The following is a 22,983-nucleotide window of genomic DNA, read 5'->3' as shown; positions in this document are numbered from 1 at the left end:
CTGCCCAGAGGCTTCTGAAGCTGCTTGCACGGGGCGGGGGTGGCAGGGAGCGCGCTAAGAGTCAGGTTTGTCTGTGTCTTTTGTCTTTCACTCCAGTTACCCGGAGTCAAATGAAAAGATGGCCTATGCTTCTGGCCCCGCCCCTTCCAACATCCTCCTCCCTCCAAGGCCTGGGTTCCTTATCCTAGGTGGAGCTTTCTGGACAAGGGGCTGGAATCTGTGTGCTTTCACTCTCTGGCAGGCTAGAAGCTGCTGGCTCAGCCACCCAGTTCAGCTCCGCCCACGTAGCAGCTCCGCTCTCCCAGCCAACTCCCCCCCCCCCGCCCCCCCATGCCTATTCCCCCGGGCCTGCGGCTTGGAATCAATTAGAATCAGCAAACAGGCTTAGAATGTCCCTGTGGCTCTCAGCCCCCAGCCGGGAAGTGCCCTAGGGTGGAAAGGGCAGGTTCTCTTTTTCCTTAAGATGAGGAAACTAAAACTGGAAAAGAGGCATCAGAAAGATTTTGCTGGAACAAGCCCCCTTAAAAAGTGTCCCTGTGTGGACAGGGCCAAGCCCAGCACCACTCCCCAGCACTGGCTTACAGGAACCTTACAGGAACCTTGTTTTCCGGGTGTCAGTGGAGTCTGTGGCGTGTGGCGTTCCCATCAGTACCAACATCTGGGGCAGGGTGGGGGTCGGGTCTTAATTAAGATTCAGTGACTCTATTGGCACCAAAATAAACGTGACATTTATCAGAACCTGCTAAATCTATTCAGCGCTTGTTTCCATCGGAAGTGCAGAGTTTGTGCCCTGGGCCTGGAGAGAAAAGGTCTTTGCTGCTGAATTGGGGAGGGGCGGCAAGAAGGAGGTGGGGTGGAGAAGAGAAAGAGGAAGGGGCCAAGTAAGACTGTCACGTGGTATTTGCCGGCCCAACGCTGCCCAGTTCTGTTCACACAAAGTAGAGCAACCCTAAGCTCAGTGATGGGGCTGGGGGCAAGGGTACTATTGGGGCTCAGGGAAACAGGGTCCCCAGTTAATGAAATCACCATGAACCTTGCGTGGGTGTTTGTGTGCATTCCAACATCTCTCCCTCCCCACCCCCACCCCCATGGAAAAATCCCAACCAGAGCAGGTAGACTTCGCGCCTGGGCTCAGGGTTTGCGCTGAAATGGAAATCAAGTAGTTTGGGCACTGCTCAGGTGGAGGTAAGGAAAGGAGGTTGCCATTTGGCTGCCTGTGTTTCTAGCCCAGATCTGCCCCTTAGCGGATGTGTGACCTTGGCAAGTTGCTTAGCCACACTGAACTCCAACTTATTTTGTTGTGAGCACCTCGATTAATAATCACAGCATACTTGTCCTGTCTGGTGCTGTGGGAGGGGCTATACATACATGATTCTCATTTAACCCTCCGCACTCTAAAAGAGTCCCTTTAATTCAGACGAGGAACCTGAGGCTTGGATACTATTGTCATAGATCGGACAGATCAGAAGTCCCAGAAAACATAAGAAACCCAAAACACATCTTTCTTCTTTCTAATCGGTGACTTGCTAGTTCCTAAGGGCCCTCCACTCCCACCCAAAGAGGAGAGGCCAAGTGAGGATCCAGGAAATGGGAGTAGAGAACATATTACAGAGTTTATGGAGGGAGGACACAGTTGATTGTTCTTTGTAAAGAACTGCCTGGTCCAGGGTTAGCTAGATTTGCTATTGGTGGTGCTGGTGGGGACTTCTCTCAACACTTTAGATTCCCCAATAACACCTTTTTGGAACATCTTATCCTGGGGCCACTAAAGACATTTGGGGTCCAGATGAGCACACAAAGAATTGTTCTTGGCACCTTGAACTTCCTTACAAATCTGTCCCTTAGCCAGGTGTCCTAAGGACCCACAGTTTGTGGTCTTGTTAGTCTTTGGGTAGCTATCTACTTCCCAGGTGACACCTTGCCTCTGACAGTGGTCAGATTCCAGGTTGCTGTGGAATATAGAGAAGCATAGACGCTTCTACAACCTCTCTGTGGCCCTTGTGGTTTTTTTGTAGATAAATTCTTTTCTCTTTTGCATTCCATGTTTAACCAGGGGCAACAGAACAGCTAGCTAGGTTGCTGGTGTGTATACATGTGTGTGTGTATGTGTGTGTGCATGTGTGTGTGTATGTTCCCTGTATAAGCTCTTTCCACACATGTGTCTATGTTATCTGTGTATCTCTCTGTGCCCAGGGCAGAGTAAATGGCACTGCAAACAGATTTCACTGAAGCTCTTGGGTGAGGCATAGAGATTTCTTTTTACCTCCCTTCCCCCATCTCGTGTAGCCCCACTTGACCTCAAACGTCCTATGAGGCTGAGGATGACCTTGACCCTTCTGCCCCTCATCCCCAGCGCTGGGATTAAAAGCACGGTGTATGGCGTGCTGAGATCAAACAGGGCTTCATCCGTGCTGGGCAAGCACTTTGGCAACTGAGCTACACCCACAGCCTGGAGCAGAGATTCTTTTGGGTCTAAGGAAAGAACCTGGAGCCCCTAAACCTAAACTCACTGCGAGGCTCTCCCCACACCAACTATTGATTCACTGGCTTCCCAGATACTTACTTTTTTTTTTTTTTTTTTTTGCCAAGTTCTCTGGGGAAAATGCCCTGAACAAGGCAGATCCGGTCACAGACTGGCCAGGAAGCAGCTCACACTGTATTTAATATTTCAACAAACTTCCCTCAGGCCACCCAAGTTACCTAAAACACCGAGCTTCTCCCCGGGTGGATATTATAGTCATTTGGTTGGGTCATTCTGCTGGCCAGAAAATTCTGGATCACTCTGACAAGTCACAACTGGATACAGATAAATGATTACCAAAAATCTCAGGTAGTCACAACAAACTCTTTTGAGATTTTGGTGGTGGCTGCAGCGTGTCTGTCATTACTAAGGAGGTTCCTGTGTCCAAACTCCCCCTAGGCCCTGGTCTATGCTTCTTAGAAAGGGGTGAGAAAGGGGCACAGGCTTTGCCAGTCATTCTTGTCACTTTTGGTAGTAGGTACTAGTGGGGGCTTGGTCTGAAGCTGTTTCTCGGCTGCCAGTTCCCTCACTGTCCCTTGAACCCTGGTCCCTCTTCCTAGCTGTCTGGGCTATCATGCTTTTCCTTGGTCCAGACCACACTGAAGTCACTGAAGCCCCATTACAGTGCATCTGGGGTCTCTGTTCTTCAACAGGGAGCTTAGAAGGGATTTCTTTCTTTTGATATCTCCAAGCTCCCTGACACTTGAGCAGCAAGAAGCCACTTTGGAGCAAAGTCAACCCACTCTGTTTCTAGACTGCTGAGTGTTGAACCAACCAGAAACCTCCAGAAGACCCAGGGGCAGCATGGTGGAAGGCCGAGTTGGCAGTGAATCCCAGCTCTGTTGCTCACTGGTCTCTATCTTAATTTGCATGTCTAGTGAGGTGTGTGTGTGTGTGTGTGTGTGTGTGTGTGTGTGTCTATGAGTATGTGTGGTATCCAGAGGACAATCTTTAGTGTTATTGTTAAAAATCTTTCATCTTGCTTCTTGAGACAGGGTCTCTCCTTGTCTGGACTTCACTAAATAGGCCAGGCTGACTGGCCTGTGAGATTCACCTGTCTCTTCCTCCCCAGCCTTGACTATAAACTTGTCTTTTTTTTCCCTCCCCTTGTGTGTGTGTGTGTGTGTGTGTGTGTTTAGGCCTGAGGTTGAGGTAGGCCATTTTTCTCTACTGCATTCATTCAAACAGGGGCTCCAGTGAGCCCATGCCTCACTAGTATGACTGTCTGGCTAGCTAGACTGCTCCAGCCACTCTACATTGTCATCTTCTGCAATGTACAGGCATTTTTGGTAATCCTGAGGATCTGAACTCAGGTCCTCACACTTGGAAGGCAAGAGTGCTTTAGCCACTGAGCCATCTCCCCAGCCTCCCCAACCCCCACAATGGGCAACTTTTAAACTGGGTTCTGAAGACTGATGCACCCACTCTGCTGGTTGTTCTGCATTTCCATGAGCCTGAAACTTGGAGATTTATGTAAAGAATTACGTACATGTGAATGGGTACAGTTATGGTTGATGCATTAGAATTGGTGAGCTCTGGTCTCGGCCTGGTTCTACTACTCATTTGCTGTGTGCCTGTAGGCAGATGACTTAGGCCCTCTGTGCTTCAGCCTCTGATATTTACAATAGGGATAATGGTGGTTCCTTACACATATTGTAGTTGTGGGGATGAGCAGACTAGGATTAATCCATGCAAAGGACTTAACTCATCATAAGCAATGGAATTGACGGAGGTGGTGGTGAGGCCAATGAGGAGACGAGGAGAGGAAGAGACACCCATCTTTGCTCGTGGAGAAGGGCATTAAGCCATTCTAAATCTAATTAGGGGTTTTGTGCTTCACGTGACTATAAGAAGCAGGTAGATCACTGTTAAATAGTTGCCAGGTCTTAGCCTTTAGAGTATAGGGAGATGCCATCAGATCAGAGGGGGATAGACAAGGCCATGTCTCTCCAGGAGCTTCTCCAGACTCTCCTTCCCCTGGGCTGATGTGGAATTCGTCCCCTATTCCCGGGCTCTCCTGTCAGTCTCTCTCCCTTTCAGAACTAGTGCAGAATTCCCACAGTGGTCCTCAAGCTGGGATGACTGGAGCAGTGAGAGCTGAGCAGGGAGAAACAGGCTCAGTGGAGGATGCCTGTATCTAGTTGGCACTAAGAGCCGATTTGGGCTGACATCTGGGGAAGTGTGGCGAGCGCTTTTGATGATGAAGTGTTTTCAGTGGCTGAGAACAAGCCCCTGGGGCCTGCAGAGCAAGCATTCGCTGTGCCCTGCTTCCCACAGTTCTTCATTTCCTGAGGAAGCATTCCCCAGGCTGTTTCTGGCCAAAGAGTAGCCGCCAGACTCCGGAGCATAGGTGGTCTGAACGAGACAGAAACCCGGAGAAGAAGGGGGCTGCGTTAGGGTTCTGGGGCAGAAGGGAAGGATGTTAGAGGTGGATTCCTGGACTATGCTTCTTCAGAGCTGTCAGCCACAGGATATGAGCCTGCAGGGTGTCTGGGCAGTTCATTCACCTTAGGATGTCACCATCTGTCACCCCTAAAACACCCATGATCAGCTGTAGTGAGAACAACAGCTCACTAGTGTTTAGGGTTTAGAGGGCTAGGCACCATGCTCCTGCTTTATCAGTATTGCCACCTAATTGACACCTTGTTCCTTGGTGGGCTTCTTATCCGTTTGGCTTGCACCATCCAAAGGTGTTGACTATCCCTAGCAGTGACAGTTGCTTGGCTACTTAGCAGGGGTTGGGGACAGGATTGTTAGTTCCTTCTGCTCCTCACTCTTTCCTGTTGGTCCTTGTGGTTCTTTTCCACAGCGTCCCACTTAGCACTGATGTTTGCTGATGGTCTGCTTCTCTGGCTATGTCTTGTCCCCAGCCTGTTCTCATACCAATTCCCTAGACTTTGGTCTGTCCAGGTTCCCCGAGAAAGCCAGCAATGGGTGATTCTGGATGGAAGCTGGCTGTGGCTAAGCGAGATTCCCATGGGAAAAAGTGTGCGTGTGCGTGTGCGTGTGTGTGTGTGTGTTCTTTTCCTGTAGTCATGCAACCCTTACCTGGCATGAGCCCCTTTGCTGGCTCAGCCTCAGAACCACAGACCACCTGCACTGTCCTGAGTGTGGAGAGAGTCAAGACCTCAGAGCTAAGAAAAGGGAGGGCTGTGGTTCACAGCAGGGCACTCATGAGGCTGGGATGGAGACTACTTGCTTTCCAGGAGAGTCCTTTTAGGGATCCTAGTTTGGCTCAGGACCAACGGAGGGGTGAGAGTCAGATTCTCAGCTTCCTCCATGGCAGAGGAGAGGGACTAGGTACCAGACAGATACACTGGCTGTGCATCCTCTGGCCAGGTACCCATCTCTTTGAGACTTCGTGCCTCCAGCTCTATCACTGGTGGTGATGATATAGGAAATGTGAGTCTCTCTCGAGTGCTTCGAGGAAGCAGCTGAAGCTCCGGTGGGGGTGGGGTGTGCCGTAAGGACCAGCCCCCATTTCTTGTTTCTGACCCATGAAATCCTTGCTGAGAACTGGGAATGAGGCTCAGTGGTAGTGCGCTTGCTTAGTGTGTGGGAGACCCTGGGTTCAATCCTCACTCCCACAAAAACAAACAAACAGGCGGGCAGGCAAGCAAGAGAGCAGCCAATCAGCCAGTCCTTAGTACTTTCAGGACCCCAAGCTTCCCCTTGACAAACATAACAGGCAAGCCATGTGGTGTGAGACACACCCCTACCCTTGAGGTGGTCGGTCGCACAGGGACACAACAGAAATCACAGTTTTTGACAAGCTTGGGAGTTTGTCAGGCACGTGGGTCTTCTGGCTTCATTGCAGACCTGCTAATCTTAGAAGATGCCCTGTGGAGTTCAGTGCACACTAAAGGGCTGGCCCTGGTAACTGCTTCAAATCTTTTTTTTTCCCCCCTTGTCTTTGCTACTTGCTGGGATTGTGGTTTGAGACAAGTTGATTAACTTGTCTGGGTCTTGATTTCCTAATTCATTAGATGAAAATAAGGGTTGTTGTAAGAATTAAATGAGATAGCAGCCCCCAAGAACTAATGTAGAGGAAAAAAAAATAAGCAAGCAATTGTGTGGGTTGGCGGGGCCCAACTGAGTGTTTTTCCTTCCCTATATGACATACGCTAGACTTTGCAAGTGGCTTTTTCTCTAACTTTCTCATGACTGGGGGCATCCAGCCCAAACAGCTTGGTAGGTGACTTCCTTGAGCATAGATATGGAAGAACCTGGCTTCTTAAAGGCTAGTCTGGAATTGGATCAGTGTCATATGCATCAAATTCTGTTGATCAAAACAAGTTCAAGGCCAGCCTCAGCTCAAGAGAATAGATCCCCATAGGCAGGGACGTCTCCAGGGAGAGAAGCAGGTGTGTGCAAAAATGGGAAAATTGTGACAGATGAACACCCTGTAAGATTTCTGCTGCTGCTGGCTGCTTTTGATCAGGGTATCACGTAGCCCCAGGATGGCTTTGAACTCCATGACCTTTCCAGGGAGGCTGAGAATGGCCTGGACTTCTGATTCTCCTGCCTCTGCCTCTGCCTCTGCCTCTGCCTCTCTGCCTCTCTGCCTCTCTCTCTGCCTCTCTGCCTCTCTGCCTCTCTGCCTCTCTGCCTCTCTGCCTCTCTGCCTCTCTGCCTCTCTGCCTCTCTGCCTCTCTGCCTCTCTGCCTCTCTGCCTCTCTGCCTCTCTGCCTCTCTGCCTCTCTGCCTCTCTGCCTCTCTGCCTCTCTGCCTCTCCCTCTGCCTCTGCCTCTGCCTCTGCCTCTGCCTCCTGTGTGCTGGGGTTGCGGGTATGTGCCAATATGCTGCTAAATGTTTAATTTTTTTAATCATATATATGTGTGTGTATCTGTGTGTGGCATATGCACAGGGATGCAGGTACCCTAGGCTACTACAAGAAAGCATCAGATTCTCTGGAGCTGGAGTTGCAGGCAGCTGGCTGTAGGCTGCACTCTGCGGATGATGGAAACCGATTTTGAGTCCTCTGGAAGAAAAGCAAAAATTTTGTTGTTGGTGGTGGGTGGTGTCACTGTGTAGCCTTGATTGTCCTGGAATTCACTGTAAACAAGGCTGGCCTCGAACTCAGAGATCTGCCTGCCTCTGCCTCCATGTGCCAGCATCACCTGGCAAAAAGCAAAATTTTAACCGCTGAACCATCTTTCCAGTCCCCCATAAATCTCATATTGGGATTTACACCATGCTGGGGATAGAACGCAGGCCTCTGTGCAGACTATAGACAAGCACTCTATTACACTGACTACATCCTCCCAAGCTCTCTGCTGTTGGCATTTGAACTAAAATCCTCCCCTTGTTAGAACAAGCACTTCATTAACAGCAGGAGAAGCTTTGGTAGAAATCTCCTGTGTTAGAGGGGCCCAAGACAGAGTAGGGAATCAGGAATCAGCTGTCTCTGCCCAGGGAGGGCAGATGTAGGAAATGAGAGTGAGGGCTGGAGAAGGAAGGAATGGGAAAAGTGAAGACCCAGAGGTGAGAAATGGCAACCCTGGGAGGTGGGGGTTGGGACCTGCAGATAAAGCCCCACTCTCCACGAGCTAAGGTCCTGGCGAGCAAGAACTCACCAGCACAGACCCGGGAACTAACAGTGGGGTCTCAGTAGAGGGGCCCAGAAGGCTTCTAGGGCGAGCGCTCTTGAGCTAGCTGCTCCTGGGTCGGGCAGGGCTGCATTTCCAGTGGCGTTCCCCAGCTTCATTTGTGAGACCAATTACAGAGCGTTTTGCACCACAATTACCGGCGTTAAAACCTCTCAGTTCCGTTTGATGAATTTTAGTAGTAATTGCACAGAGGAAGCAACACGCAGGAGATGGTCCCACTGAATCTGCCCACGCAATGAACTGTGAATTCCAGCCCTCCCTGAGCCGTCATGAGAGATTCTGGTGGGGGCTTGCCACTGCCCATCCAGGGGCTCTTGTTCGGGGCCCATGTGAGGGTTCAGACCTGTGTGTGGTGGAGCAGGGTCCCAGGTGGAAAGTGCCTCTCTAGCCAGAGACAGCACACAGTACCAGCTTTTCCTGTGGTGTCAGCTTCGTGGGTGTGGGATGGAGACAGGATCCAGGTGTCATCTTCAAGCCTGTGAACCTGTAAGCACAGCTGCTTCAGCACTGGAAGCTGGATTCGTATCTTCATATATTATTTATTGAACAAATAATTCCATAATGTTTCTTGTATGCCGGCCGTGCTTCTAAGAAGATCGCAAATATTAACTTCTCCTGCCCTTCAGAATCCCAAGGTTAGTCATCTCCGTACTGTTCCCACTTGACGGATTAGGAAACTGAGGCTCAGAGACAGTAATTAGCTGTTTAAGGGAATTTGGAATTTAAGGAATACTAGCTAGGAAGCTGCAACGTCACCAGGCTTAAGGAATCCTTTTTTGTTTGTTTGTTTGTTTGTTTGTTTTCGGATTCGCTCCGCGGTGTTTAGAAAAGGGTTTGGAAAATTCTGAGCAGATTGGAACTGTTGGGCGTGGACCCTTTTTAACGTAGACAAATGGCAGGAGGGCATAGAGCCTCAAGGCCTGTTGGGTGATGGGAGCAAGAATGGGAGTAGAATCCCTAAGAAGGTAGAAGAGAGAGTCAAATGTCAAGATAGGACCAGACTCTGGTGGTCTGGGTGGGGGTGGGAATGCAGGTGGGGTCTTTTTTTTTTTTTTTTTTAAATTCTGAGGCTGTGTCAGGTTTGAATTCCACATTCAGAATTGTTTTAGAAGAGATCAAGTTCCTATCTATCTATGGTGCCTGTTTGTGCTGAGGTCAGGCTCCTGCCCCTGTGTGGTGCCCGTTTGCTCTGTGACCTCATCAGAGACTCTGAGTCCTATAGCAAAGAAGGAGAGTAAACCACCTCTGTCTTCATCCTTTCAGATTCCTTTGTTGGTTACAGCTAGATAAACCTACCACTTGCCAACAGGAAAACTGAGGCACACACACACACACAGACACACACACAGACACACACACACAGACACACACACAGACACACACAGACACACACACAGACACACACACAGACACACACACAGACACACACAGACACACAGACACACACACACAGACAGACACACACACACACAGACACACACACACACACACACACACACACACACACACACATCATTTGCCCAAGATGGCTTCAAACCTATCTCTGTTCTACCCTATGCACCCCACCATCCTTTATCCTTGGGAACACAAGTCATTGCCCCCAGCATCAGGATGGACCCCAGCTGTGTATGATGGTCTCATAGACGTGCTGTGGGGAACGCCTGTTCTACCTTTTATTTAGACTCAGAACTCCATAAGGGTCTGGTTTGGATTTGAACCGTCCTTCCATTTTCCTCTGCTTGATGGCATTGGGTGGATGTCTGCTGGTGGGTGGCAGAGAATTCATGAAACAGATGGGCTTGCTGAATCTGCTCATCAAGGCTGAGGGACAAGCAGTCCCTCTCTCTTGAATCTGGAAGTCTCTACCTAGACCCTTCCCAGAGGATCTCAGCTTCTTCTTGAGTGGCCTAGATGGGTCCCCAGTTCCTACCTCCACATCCGAGGACCGCCTCTGAGGTTGAAATTCAGCTGAGAGAACATGGGGTCAGGCAAGCCTTGTTTTATTTCTATTTCTTGAAGACAACAAGACCTCCTCTGGAGCTCTCCTTGATGTTCAACCTGGGACATTTCCTCAGGAGCTGGGCCAAGAATAAGGCTGAAGTTTATGTATCTCCCTGGGAGGGTTAAATACTGCCAACGGATAAACAGGCTCTGCTATGTCTTTGGATAGGGTTCTCAGAGTTTAAAGGCATCTGAGCCCCTTTGTAATCTTTTGAAAACAGAGCATACAGACCCTACCACCAGAGTCTTCTGCTGAGGGCTGGCCGGAGCCTGAGCACCGGAGCGTCCCATGAGTACCTGGGAGATGCTGGAATGGTGGTTCCAGGGACCAGCCTTCGAGCACATCTCTGGATGTTTCTCTCTTGACTTGCATTCCTATTGGGGCTGGAGTACAATCCTACTGCACCACATCCTGGCTTGATGCTGATGACCTGGAAAGTTACAGAAGCAAGTCTCTGACATAGACTTCCCAATGAGGAGCCTGGAGCAGAGCTTGGGACATAGGTGGTGGTCATGGTACCCTCTCCTCCAGACAGAGGGACTCTGTAACTGGAGTGACGCAGAGGATTCTAGAACACTCTTCTGAGGCACAGCTTGTAGGCCGTGAGGAGAAATACAAAGAGCACATGCCTTGCAGCCACTTGGTCTGGCTTCATGTAGTCATGATGTTGACTAAGTGATGTCCTTCTCTGCCTCAGTTTCCTTATCTGCCAAGTAGGGCTGGTAATAGTTTCTGTGGTGGTTCTTAGGGACAACTGGGGATAAATGACAGGCTCCTGGCATGACACCTGCCATTCCACACAGGTTCCCTCCCTGTATTTTCCTCAATCTTGGAGAGTTTTTCTTAGCCATTTAGCTGCCCTCTGCCCCCCGTAGCTGTCTCCCAATTTCTGTCTATCATCCCCAACTACTGGACCATCAGCCTATGTTATCATAAAAAAAAGAGGCTGCGTTTTAATTTGTGGAATCTTTCTTTCTTCTTTCCATTTTTTTTTTTAAGAAAAGCCTAATTAGGAAGCCCGTTAAATGCCTGCAATTCCAATATAATTCTATTAAATTCTCCCTGTAAAGTTAATGTTACAGACTTTTTAACAGATGTTTTAATTAGGCATTGTTATTAAAGAGAATACTGTAGAAATTAAAACCAGACCCTAAATGGGGGAAGAAAGGCAGTTTTCTCGCGCTGGGTAAATGGTGGCAGCCGCCCAGCAAAGAGCTGCTGGCAGAGGGTCACGAGGAACCTGCATAAAGAGGGGATGCTTAGCATAAACTGCATTGCTCAGCAAGAGGGGCAGATCCTGCGCCTGGGCCACTCGGCCAGCACAACCCTGAGCCCACTGTGGGGTGTGGGAGGGAGATGCAATGGAGGGGTGGAGGCATGCTGGCCGGACTGGCAGGTGTTGGGGTCTGTGGCTACTGTGACTGCCTCCTTTAGGGTTCCATCTGCCCCTACGGCGGCCCAGGAGGTGGCTATCACTCTTACATATTTTCAGATGAGCAACTGGGCTCAAAGATTATGGTCATTTCCCTGGGGCGAACACGGGAAGGGCTGAAGCTGGAGGTTGGTACTGGACGTCTTGCAAGGTGATTTGTCTAGCAGAGGTGTGATCTAATGGTGACAACCACCTGGTATGAATACTGAAGATGGAGAGGCCTAAGCTTATGTCTAGTTTTCCTTTTTATTGGCTGTGTCCTTAGTTTTCTGGGGTTTTTCCCCCTCCTTTCTCTGAGGCTCAATTTTCTCACCTTTAAAATGGAGGAAATAATGGGGCCTATTCATTCACAGTGTTACATGGAAATGCTAATGCACTGAGACTGAGGCCAGCAGAGGGTACACACTCAGATAAGGCTTCAGCTAGGAAGTGGCAAGGGTGATGATATTCCATTCTAGACAACTGGTCTGGAGGCTGCCCTCTTCAGGGCATCCTACTGGGTACCTTGCTATGCTTTAGGGGTTGGGAAGTGTCCTAGGGTTTGATGCCAGCTAAGCAAACTATTGGCCAGAGTGTGGCTGGCTCTGGTGAGCCACCCTGTTACCGGACATGGGTGTGTCTGGTTGCACAGAGGTGCTGAGTGAACCAGCATATTCCCTCTGAAATGTGTGGCCCAGCTCCAGTGGCTTTCCTAAGGAGAAATGGGGTTGGGGGAGGGGGACAGAGAAAGCTAAATTAAAATCCTGCTTTCTTCAGTGGCTATGGTGAAACCACTGTTAAGGCTTGGCCTATGGCTCTGTCTTCTGTCATTTTCACCTTGCTGTCTGCACCCCTCCAGCTCAGAACCCAGGGTCGGGTGAGGGAGAGCACTCCTATGGTACTCTGAGTCACTGATGTACCCCGATGCCTCTTGTGACATGCTCAGATGAGGCTTTTCCAAGGGGGTAATTTTCCTGTCTGTCCTCTGGGGCTGTCAACCTGGGACTATTCAAATCATGTTTATTTCTATCCTGTGGCCCAGATAGCTCTGCTCCAGGCACTGCCTCTAGAGCTTGAAAGGAGAATAAAAGAAATGGAGCCAGAGCTGAAGAGTGGGCACCAGTCCATCCCCTTCCCTCTCCCCCACTGTCTCTTCTGTCCCCTTTCCAAGGATGAAGGGAGGCCTCCTGTATGACTTACTCAGGATGGCCCTGAGATGCACAGGAGTGCAGTAGGTACTTCATTTGCTTTGTTTCTTTCGCCCCAGGCATCCTGGCAATTTGGTTTCACCAACACAGAGACATTTTCCCCAGCTACCCTTTGCAAGCAGATTTTTGAGAAAAGCTTGGCCCTTCAATTCCAGGCTTGCTCCTTTTCAGCCTTGTAAGCCTGGGCTGGTGGCTCAGCCTCTCCAAGCTTCAGTTTCCTCGTCTGTGAAGGAGAGACGGTTATACCTGGTCTAAATCCTAGGATCCTTGTGAGCACAGAGTACAGCAAGCATCTGAGAGCATGTGGCGCACAGAGAAGGGGGGCAGAGCTGTTCCTATATACATGCATGTACAGGAGTGTGCACAGACAGATGGACACAGGATACAGTGGCCACTGTATTTGACAACCCCAGAAATTGATCATGTCTGTTGGTTTCTCCCCCAGCCCTTGTTTTAAGATTTTAAGATCATAGGCTAGTATTATTCTTAAATGAAAAAATGTCACAGGGTACTTAGGAGGTAGAGGCAGGTGCATCTCTGTGAATTTGAGGCCAGCCTGGTCTACATAGTGAGTCCCAGACCAGTAGGGGTATGTAGTGATATACTGTCTCAAGACAAGACAAGACAAGACAAGACAAGACAAGACAAGACAAGACAAGACCAAGACAAGACAAGACAAGACAAGACAAGACAAGACAAGACAAGACAAGACCAAGACAAGACAAGACAAGACAAGACAAGACAAGACAAGACAAGACAAGACAAGACAAAACAGTACAGGGCCAGAGAGGTCTCAGTGGTTAAAGTGCTTGCCATACGAACATGAAGCCCCAAGTTCAGATCCTCAGGATTCGTGGAAAGCTGGATATAGCAGCATGGGCCCTAAAATCCTCATATTCCACTTCTGTGTTTCTCCTTAACACTCACCTCACCTACCGTTGTGATAGTAAGGTGCATTCATAGAATATACAAGAAAAAACTTACTGTAAACCATGGAGAGTGGCATATCAGTGTGGGCTTATCAGCACTAATGATATTTTCCACGCTGGGACTGGACTTTAGTGGTGGGGAAAGCATGGGGTACACAGGGAATCCCTGGACACCCTGCTTAGTCTGCCAAAAGGTGTGAAAATTTTCACCCCGTCAAGTACTGAGAAGGAGAAGTCAAGGAACCTGGGAGACTGGGAACTGAGCACTGCTGAGCCTGAATGGGGGACCTGGGGACAGAAACACAGACAGGACCAAGCTTGTGGTGGTCAAAGGTTCTTCTACCTGTGGCTGGGTGGTCCCCTGCTTCTCACCACAAGCACATGGAGGATGGTAGTAAGCATAGGGGTGGTGAGTGAGGCAGGCAGAATACATTGTGATGGATGTGTCAGTCTCTAGCCTTCTCCCTACCCATACATTAGATGCACGAAAGGGGGAGGGGCATTCAGGCTGTAAAACAATGGATGTGAATTAAGAAGGGTCTCCTGAGTTATCGGAAGGGATCCCCTACCACAAAGAACCATTAAAAGTTGTAAGAGGGAGACATGGGTAAAGACAATAGAACCTGAGCATGATGGCTAGGCTGGAAAGCATGTCTTGTTTTAAAGATAGGAGGGACCTGTTTTGGCAGATACCAAGCATCTCTCCAAAGGCTCCTATGTCCATACCTTGGTTCCCCCCTGCAAGCTGTGCTCATAGCTGGAGCATCGGGGCAGTGGCTGGACCATGGAGTACAGACTTCATGAATGGGTTATTCCACTGATGGATTCAAAATCTGAGGGCATCATTGGGAGGGTGATGGAAGTGACGGATATGTTAGTAAGAGAACTGACTGGAAGTGAGTTGGTTACAGGAGCAGGGGTGAACACACTTTTGAAGGATGTATCTTATCCCTGCCCCTTCCTTCCTGTCACTCTTCTCAGCTTCTTGGCTATCAGGAAGGGAACAGCCTCCCTTCTATGCCCCTGAAGCCATGATAGTGAGCTTTACCTTGGGCCTAAAGCTACAGGGTCAGCTGAGCACAGACAGAAACCTCTGAATAAGCTGAGATAAATCTTTATTATATAAGTCATTTCTCTCTAACTGTCACAACGGTGAAAGGTTCAACCCAGGAGACTGTGAGCCAAGGAGTACTGTTCGACCTCTGGGCTATAGAAGGCAAGGAAGGGTATGGATTCTTCTTTAGAGACTTAAGGGTCATAGTCCTGCTGATATTTTGATTTGGGTCCAGTGAGGTCCACTTGGGACCTTGGACCTCCAGACCTATAAGATAATAAATTTGTGCTTCTTTTAAACCCCCGGAGTTGTGGGAATCTTTTACTACAACCTAGGAAACCTCCCTTTAAAACAGCAATTTTAAGATAAGGCCATAAATTTCATCCTAAACTGGGCTTCGGTGTGGCATAAAGACCCAGTTCCAGCCAACTCTAGAAGCAGAGTGGGTCTCTATGATCCTCAGACCCAGAGTATAGGAACTTAACTGCCAGCTACTTGGTGGACAGTTAGCTTCTTGGCCTATGGAACAGGTAGGTACCAGAAAGCACATCTCTTCCTCCTCGGGGTGTGGCTTGGGACTCTTGGTGTAGGAATGATGCCATTTAAGGCCAGATTTGTATCCCACCTCAGCTGTGTGGCTGAGCCTCCGAGTTTCTGCAGTCCAGTTGATTAGTGATGTATCTTAGCATGCATGCTGGCCAGGTGAGGCCTTGTAGGTGAAATGCTTGGATGGGTGCTGATTATGAGGGATGCTGAGGGTCTGGTGGTGCCTCATGGACCATTGGTGCAGGGAAAGCTTTCCATCCCTCAGCTGGCTGGCCATCCAGAATCTTTGTACATTTCCCAGATACTTTTCCAGGTCCGTTCCAAGACTCATGTGTTTGCTGATCCATGCTTGACTCCACGTGTTATGCTGTTGACAGACACTTTACAGAAATCTCCAATGGATTCTATTGTTTTAAGTAGCTTGTTGTCGGGGCTATTTGTTACACAGCAATAAACAACATAGGCATTCAGGTGGAGGCATGCTTGGTTGCCCAGAGATTGGCAGTAGAGTCAGAGTGGTGCATATGAGCCTGAGAACAGGAAGTGAAGGGTCTGAGTGAGTTTCCTGCTGAAGGAAAATGTCCTCTTCTCTGTAAATATTTTTTTTTCAGCAATTGGCTCTCCTGAGCTTTTCTCAGGCTCAGACCTTGGGAACAGTTGGTGGCTCATTTTCTTTTTTTCGCTGGTCTTCTGAGGTGGGCTCAGTGTACTCTCTCCAGGAAGTCTGTGGTGGTGGTGCCCTTCCTGAAGTGGTTTCAGTGCGACCTCACACCGAAACTGGGCCAAGGCTTCTTTGGGTATTTTTTTTAAAAATCTATTTTGGTAGGGAAGTAATATAGATTTGGAGAGAGAGAGAGAGAGAGAGAGAGAGAGAGAGAGAGAGAGAGAGAGAGAGAGAGAGAGAGAGTTTTCAAAGGTAGAGAGACTTCAAGGTAAGGTAACTGAGGATTGCCAGGCAAAAATGTTGGGTCAGGAAGCAAATGAGAGAGAGGCAATGTCTGAAGAGACTTAATGCTTTCTGGGAAGTCAATATAGCTGGTATGGAGACCTGGAGGAAGGTATAGGGGACAACTGGTATGGAGGAGAGAGAGGGAAGGATTTGGAGAGTTGGATATATGTGTGTGGTACTTTAAGTTGCATCTTGTTTCAAAATTCTCCCCTTGGGGAGTTTTCTGCCCTACAGAGAGAGCCCTGGCAAATGGCAGCCCTGCTAGCTTCAGCTAGAGCGTTTGACTGTAAAGATCATACAAGCCTTGAGTTAGAGGCAGGAGGAAAAGAGGATTTCCTGATTAGCATGTAGGAAAAAGGTCATAGTTCAACACCTCCAACTTGTTCCCTCTCTCTGGGTGTAGGCCTTGTTCGTTCTCTTTCTTCTTGTGGTTCTGAGATGGTTGTCAACAACTCTCTAGGATTAGAACTAAGTTCTATGAAGAAAAATAAGCCAGAAGAGTGTATTAGGGGGTGCTCTGGAGGAAAAGTTCTAAAGAAAAGAAGAGAAGAGGAGAGGAGAGGAGAGGAGAGGAGAGAAGAGGAAAGAAAAGACGTAGTAGTATTTTCCCTAGTGAACTCTGACAAAGATTTGATGTTTATCACAATGGGTGAGTCTAAGTGTGACGTCATGTGCTGTGCCCTGGCTCCTCTGCCCCCACACATGCCCAACTGCACTGTTGGAACCCAGAGATTGCATGGGTGGAAAGAGATTGTTATCGGTGGGTGAATAGGTCACATGACAAGGCAAAGAGGCACATATGTAGTATGGAGAACTGTCAAGACTGTAGCCTGATGAGTGCCCAAGAAAGAAAGGCCAGGAAGTGAAATCTAGTCAAGCCGGTGGGTGTGTTGACACATTGTCCCCTTGACGAAGGTGTGTGGCTTTATAGATTGAATTATTGGCACATTGTAGTCCTAGTTGTATTGCTGTTCCGATGGCATCATTGTATGTTAATTTGGATCTCCTCAAATGTAGTTAGGGTGATGACAGCTGCTTCAGCTGATATGCTCTTAAAATAACATTGCCTTAAAAATTCCTCAGATAAATTCCCAAGTGTGAGTTCTTGCTTGTCAGTGCTGGGATGCGGGTCCATATGGTCACTCAGGGATAGAAACACCTTTCTTGTGGCTTCACCATCTCCTTGGATCTTAGAGTCCTTTCTTCCAGCTAGCAGACAGGGAAAACGAAGAAGAGAAATCACCTGCTTCCTAAACACCTCAGGCAGGGAGGAGTAGCTGTGTAGCTTCATGTAGCTCAAGAGGGGCTAGAAAATGTCATCCTGCCTATGTAGCCAGGGTCCAACACTATGATCTATGGAGCAGGAGAGTGCCATCTTGGGTAAACCATTTAACAATTTTGTCATGCCTTCCAAGTATGCTGCCCCAAATTGTGTTTAAAGTTGTGGATCAGAACATGTGGAAAACATTGCAGAACTCATAGAACCCTGAAGGGGTTTCAGGCATCAAAGTGACACAACAGACCATCTTGGGCTCTAGAGGCATGAAGGGAATGACACCAGTTGAAGGAAGGAGGGGACCAGGTTCCTGCTGTCTCCACTTCTGTCCTGTTTTTTTTTTTTGTTTGTTTTGTTTTGTTTTTTGTTTTGAAGGGTACCACACCCCAAGGGACCCTGTGTTTATATTCTTCTCCCATACACATGAGTCAAACTTAGAGAAGTGAATTGACTTGACCAAGGTATTCTGGGCCTCAGGTGGGTTGTCACCAGAGGTAGTGGTTTATATTTGGAAAAGTTATCTTGGGATTTTGTGGTTTTGTGTGTACATTAGTACCGTGTCATGGTGTCTTAGGAGGCAGAAAGGCATACGCATGGGGCCTAGGGGGTTGGCAGGTGGATTACACAGGTTTTGTGCCTCTACTTGGGCTTCACTCTTCCTCTTTCCTGCCTATACCTCCAGGTCTCTAACACAGATCCTTCATGGGCACCCTCTTTGTCTCCCAGAAGTATACCCAGTGGTTCCTGGCCCTGGTGGGGAGGGGCACCGTAGACATGCTCCCCCGACTAGAGGAGCCAGTTCTGCTGACTGGGTGGTTAGGGCCCACGCACTGGGACCTGGGGAGACTGAGAGGAGAAAGTGGCTGCTGAGCGCAGCTCTGCGAGGCCTGGTGATTTATGAGAAACAGCTTCAGTAGGCCATCTGGACCAGGAGCTTCAGGAAGCACATCCTGTGTGGAGGCGCAGGCAGTGTGGGAGCCCTGCCAGAGAGGAGGAGGGCTGCCAGGGGACGGACGGGAGGAGGAAGGGATGAGGAGAGAGACTGGGGCAGAGGCAACATGGAAAGCTGTAACCGTGAAATCACATCGATCCAGGCGTTTACATGTGCAGAAACTTCAGATAGGACCTTATTAACCCTCAGCGCTTCTCTCTCTCTCTCTCTCTCTCTCTCTCTCTCTCTCTCTCTCTCTGTGTGTGTGTGTGTGTGTGTGTGTGTGTGTGTGTGTGTGACTGACTGTGTCTGTGTACATTTGTGTGTCGTCTGTGTATGCACATGTATGTGGAGGCCAGAGATTAACATTTGGTATCATCCTCGGGTTGATACAACATGCCCAGCTTTCTACACGGATGCTGGGGATCTGAACCCAGGTCCTCATCCTTGTGTTGCAAGCAGTTCCCCAACTAAGCCATCTCCCCAGTCCTAAGGGCCTCAATTTCAGCAACTTGGAAATGAAATGACTATGTCCACCATGCTGCTGAGAGACTTAAATGGAGCATGGCGTTGTAAGCACCCAACTCGATGCCTTGAAGGGAGGAGGCTGATGCTGCTGAGCCTCTTCCTCTCCTGGGCTGAGCATTCATTGATGTGCTGGGGTTGCAAAGATGCCCAGAGCTTACAGTGCGGTGATGAAGGCAGCCTGTTTTATAACACTTGAGGTGTTTACAGTGAACTCAGGGAATTCAGAGGCAAGAATAGCTAGCACTGCCTGGAGGTGACATTTGAACTGGGTTTAGAGAAGTCTGAGGTAAGGGACCAGTGAAGGGGGAGTGAGGGGACCGGCCTGAGGAGAGCTGTGCTGTCAAATATCAGTCCATTCCCTCATACTGCTAGCTCTCATGGTCCAATCAATCTGACTGCCTCTCATTGTCTACATCTGGATGTTGATGGCCATAGTAAGACTCATCATGCTTAAACAGGGTTGTCCATCTCTCCCCACCTTACACACCAATCCTCTTATCATGGATCTTTCCCATCTTGGCAAACAGTACCACACCAAACTACAAGAAACCCCAAACGAGAATATCCCTCCAACTTTGATATATTCCTTTCTCCCCCACCCACTTCTAATTTGTGCCAAGTGGCACTGCTGCCTTTGGGATTCTGCAGTGTTGCGATCCTTACCACGCCCCCCTCCAAGTTCAGTCTAGCTGCACAGCGTCCCAGGTCTATTCCAAGCATATCCAGAACCTATTTGAGTCTGTGTCCATCCCCACCACCACCCTATAGTCTAAACTGTGTTGTGCTGTTGTTGTTTTAGAATTTTAAGATACGGTCTCTTGTAGGTCAGGCTGGCCTCAGCTTTGCTCTGTAGCCTTGAACATGTGACCCTCCTGCCTCTCCCTTCCAAGTGCTGAGCTTGAAGGGGTGACTCACTACCCTTATCCTATTGCTCTTGGTTTTTGGAAACAGTATTTCACTCAGAGAACTTTCCATAGTATGAGGATATATTTGGCCTCAAACTTGTGTCGATCCTCCTGCTTCTCTCTGTCTTCTGAGTTCACTGAGCCACTGTGGCTGGCTACACAGTCGAGTTTTCCTCCAGATAGCCACCATGAGCTTGGGACTCATTTTTCTTTTTCCAAGTTGTTCTTTCATAGCTACTCTCCTCGGAGACTAGGTTAGCCTCCTCACAGCTGCCAGAGTGGTCTTTATAAAAGGCCAAATCTAAACATACCCCTGCCTAAGTCCTTTACCAGCTAATTGTACCATATTTTGATATAATAAGAAAACTCTTCTTATCTAGCGGTGTTTATTTCTTGCTTATGTGTTTGATGGCTGGCTGAAGCTTGGTTGCTCTAGATGGGATTCAGGATTTGGCTCCACTCTGTAGATCAAGTCCAAGTCTTCCTTAAACATTGCTCATTCTCATTGGACTAGTGGTTACTGAGACATGATTTTATTTTAATCATGAAATAAAAGGAGTCCTATGGGTCAGGCCCATCGATAAAAGACTGTTCTTCAGTCTCAGCTCCCAACACACTGACTCCTATCCTATTGCTCACAGGAAATGGTGTGGCCAAGTCAAGAAGGAAGGAAGTATAGTATGTTGCCATGAGGCCGTAGCAAAGGTGTGGATACACAATGTATGATAATGGAATGGAGAATTGGGACCAATAATTCAATCTTCAAGAAAAGCCTTTAAGGGCTGTAGATAATGTCACTGAACTTGGAATGATCTTCAGGAACCAGCTCCTGTGAGATGTTGCCTGTCTTACTTCTTGAGTGGTTGCCCCTTGACACACTCCTTGGCTGTGCTGTGTTCTATGATGTTCCTTAGCCTTTCTCTCATGGTTATCTTCTTGTCGATGTGACACAAGGTCGAGTCATTTGAGAAGAAGGAACTTCAATAGAGGAAGTACCTCTACAAGGCTGGCCTGCGAGGCAGACATTTTCTTCATTAGTGGCTGATATAGAAAGGGTCCAGTCCACTGTGGGTAGTGCCGACCCTGGGCACTTTCCTGAGTTGTATGAGAAGGCAGGCTGAAGCAAGACAGGGCAACCAAGCCAGTCAGCAGTGCTCCGGTATGGCTTCTGCTTCGGTTCCTGTCTTGAGTTCCTGCTCTGACTTCCCTTTGTGATGGAGTGTGACCTGAGTGTTGTAAGCTGAAGTAAAAACCCTTTCCTTCCCAAGTTGATTTTGGTCATGGCGGTTTTATCACAGCAGTAGAAACCCTAACTAAGACACTTTGCAAATTCCTTTCCTACCTCAGGACCATCTCCTGTGTCCTTTCTGTTCTCCACATGCCACACTATAGACTTCTTGTCATTTCAGATGAAATGTCACCTACAGTCATTTAGATTTAGAGATGCAGGTGCCTGGGCTCTGCCCCTGGAAATTCTGAAATGGCAGATTTGGGTTTGGGTCTCAGGAGGGTCTTTCACAGTTGATGACAAAACTGATGTCCCATGGACACATTCCAAGAACTGCTATGGAAAAGAAATATGAGTAGTATCCCCGAGAGGAGCTATGGCTAAGGCACTGCTTGAAAGGTGCAGAGGAGCATACAAGGCAGACAGGACTGTGTGTCTTGGCACTATCTCATGACTTCATGAGCTCCCTGAGAAAGCCAAGCTCCTGTCCCTGGATCCCACACCCGGTTGTCGGAGCCCAGGCCCGCTGCCACTGCTTCCGTTGACGACATTATATATGACCCCCATCTGAACATCTTCAGCCAAACAATTCCACAGGAAGTCTTAGAAAGCTTTTTCTCTCTAAATGATCTTTTTTAGTGTCTGTCACCCAGAGTTGTAGAGATTTTATATCATCTATGAAATCCTATTAAGATTTTATTTCCTTATTTTCCTTTTATGATAACTGGGATTTCCTTCCTGAGAGAAGGCCTCAGAAAGTGGGAGTACCTTGGTGGGAACCTGGCTCTGGGGAGGGTGGGTTCATTGGGCCAGCCTTAGTCTTGGCAGAAGCACAGGCATGTTAGGGCTGGCAATGTTTTCAAGGTCCTGTAATCCACTGGCTATGTAACATATCCCCTTTAGAGAATTTTTGATTTAGCAAAGGCAGATTCCACTGGACTGTGGAGTCAGGAGTCCTGGCCTAAAGTCAGAGCATTTGATTTAAGACCTTTAAGTCTTGAAGGTTGGCTTTCGGGCATGCTAAATGCTTGAGTGGCTTCAGGTGAGCTGTTTGTCTTCTTTGAATTTGATTTGCATATACCTTTACATATGGCTATGAATGTGATGAGTGTTTTGTAGGCAGGGCTGTAGATGGACTCATTCACTTTGCAGTTGGGTAGACGGAGAGCTCACTGTTCTTTAACAGTAGAGCACTGAGATCTGGTTGGTCAGATACCATTAGTCATAACTTTAAGAATCTCTGGTTCTCTAACATACAGACCTAGAAACTCAAGTGTCACATCAAACCCACATCTAAACTTTGGCAGAAGGATTAGGGACAGAGGCTGATGGCCTTTGCTGCAAGCTTTCTTGGAGGCCACTGGCTCCTACCCACCCTTTCTACTTATTAGGGTTACTAGGGATGAATAACGTAGACACTCAATACTCAGGTCCTATCACATTGTGTGTGGGCCTGTGTGTTATGTATGCAGAAGCCAGAGGAGGAGGCCAGGTGTTCTCCCCTATCACTGTCTGCTTTATATTTTTTGAGACAGGATCTCTCACCCAAGCTGGAGCTAGGGAGGAACCCAGAAAGTCCCAGCAATCCTTCTGTCTCCACTCTCTATAATATGCCTGTCCTTTTATTTGAATGCTGGGGATTTGAACTCAGGTCCTTCCTCTTACTCAGCAAATACTTTTACCCTTTGATCCATCTCTCCAGCCTCTTGTTTCAAATTTGTTAGATAAAAAAGTCATCATGAATGGTGGCAAGGCACCAGCTTAAGTCCTGAATTCTCCACTGATTCCTGAGGACACTCAGACCAAGGATTCTGCGTCGAATGTCGGAACTTCAAAGCCAATGGTACAGACTTCCAAGCCTGCACTCTTCCCTAGGAAAGAGAAAC

Source organism: Mus musculus, chromosome 2 (genome assembly GCF_000001635.26).
Source record: "Mus musculus strain C57BL/6J chromosome 2, GRCm38.p6 C57BL/6J".
NCBI classification, from domain to species: Eukaryota; Metazoa; Chordata; class Mammalia; order Rodentia; family Muridae; genus Mus; species Mus musculus.
This window is presented reverse-complemented; position numbering follows the sequence as displayed.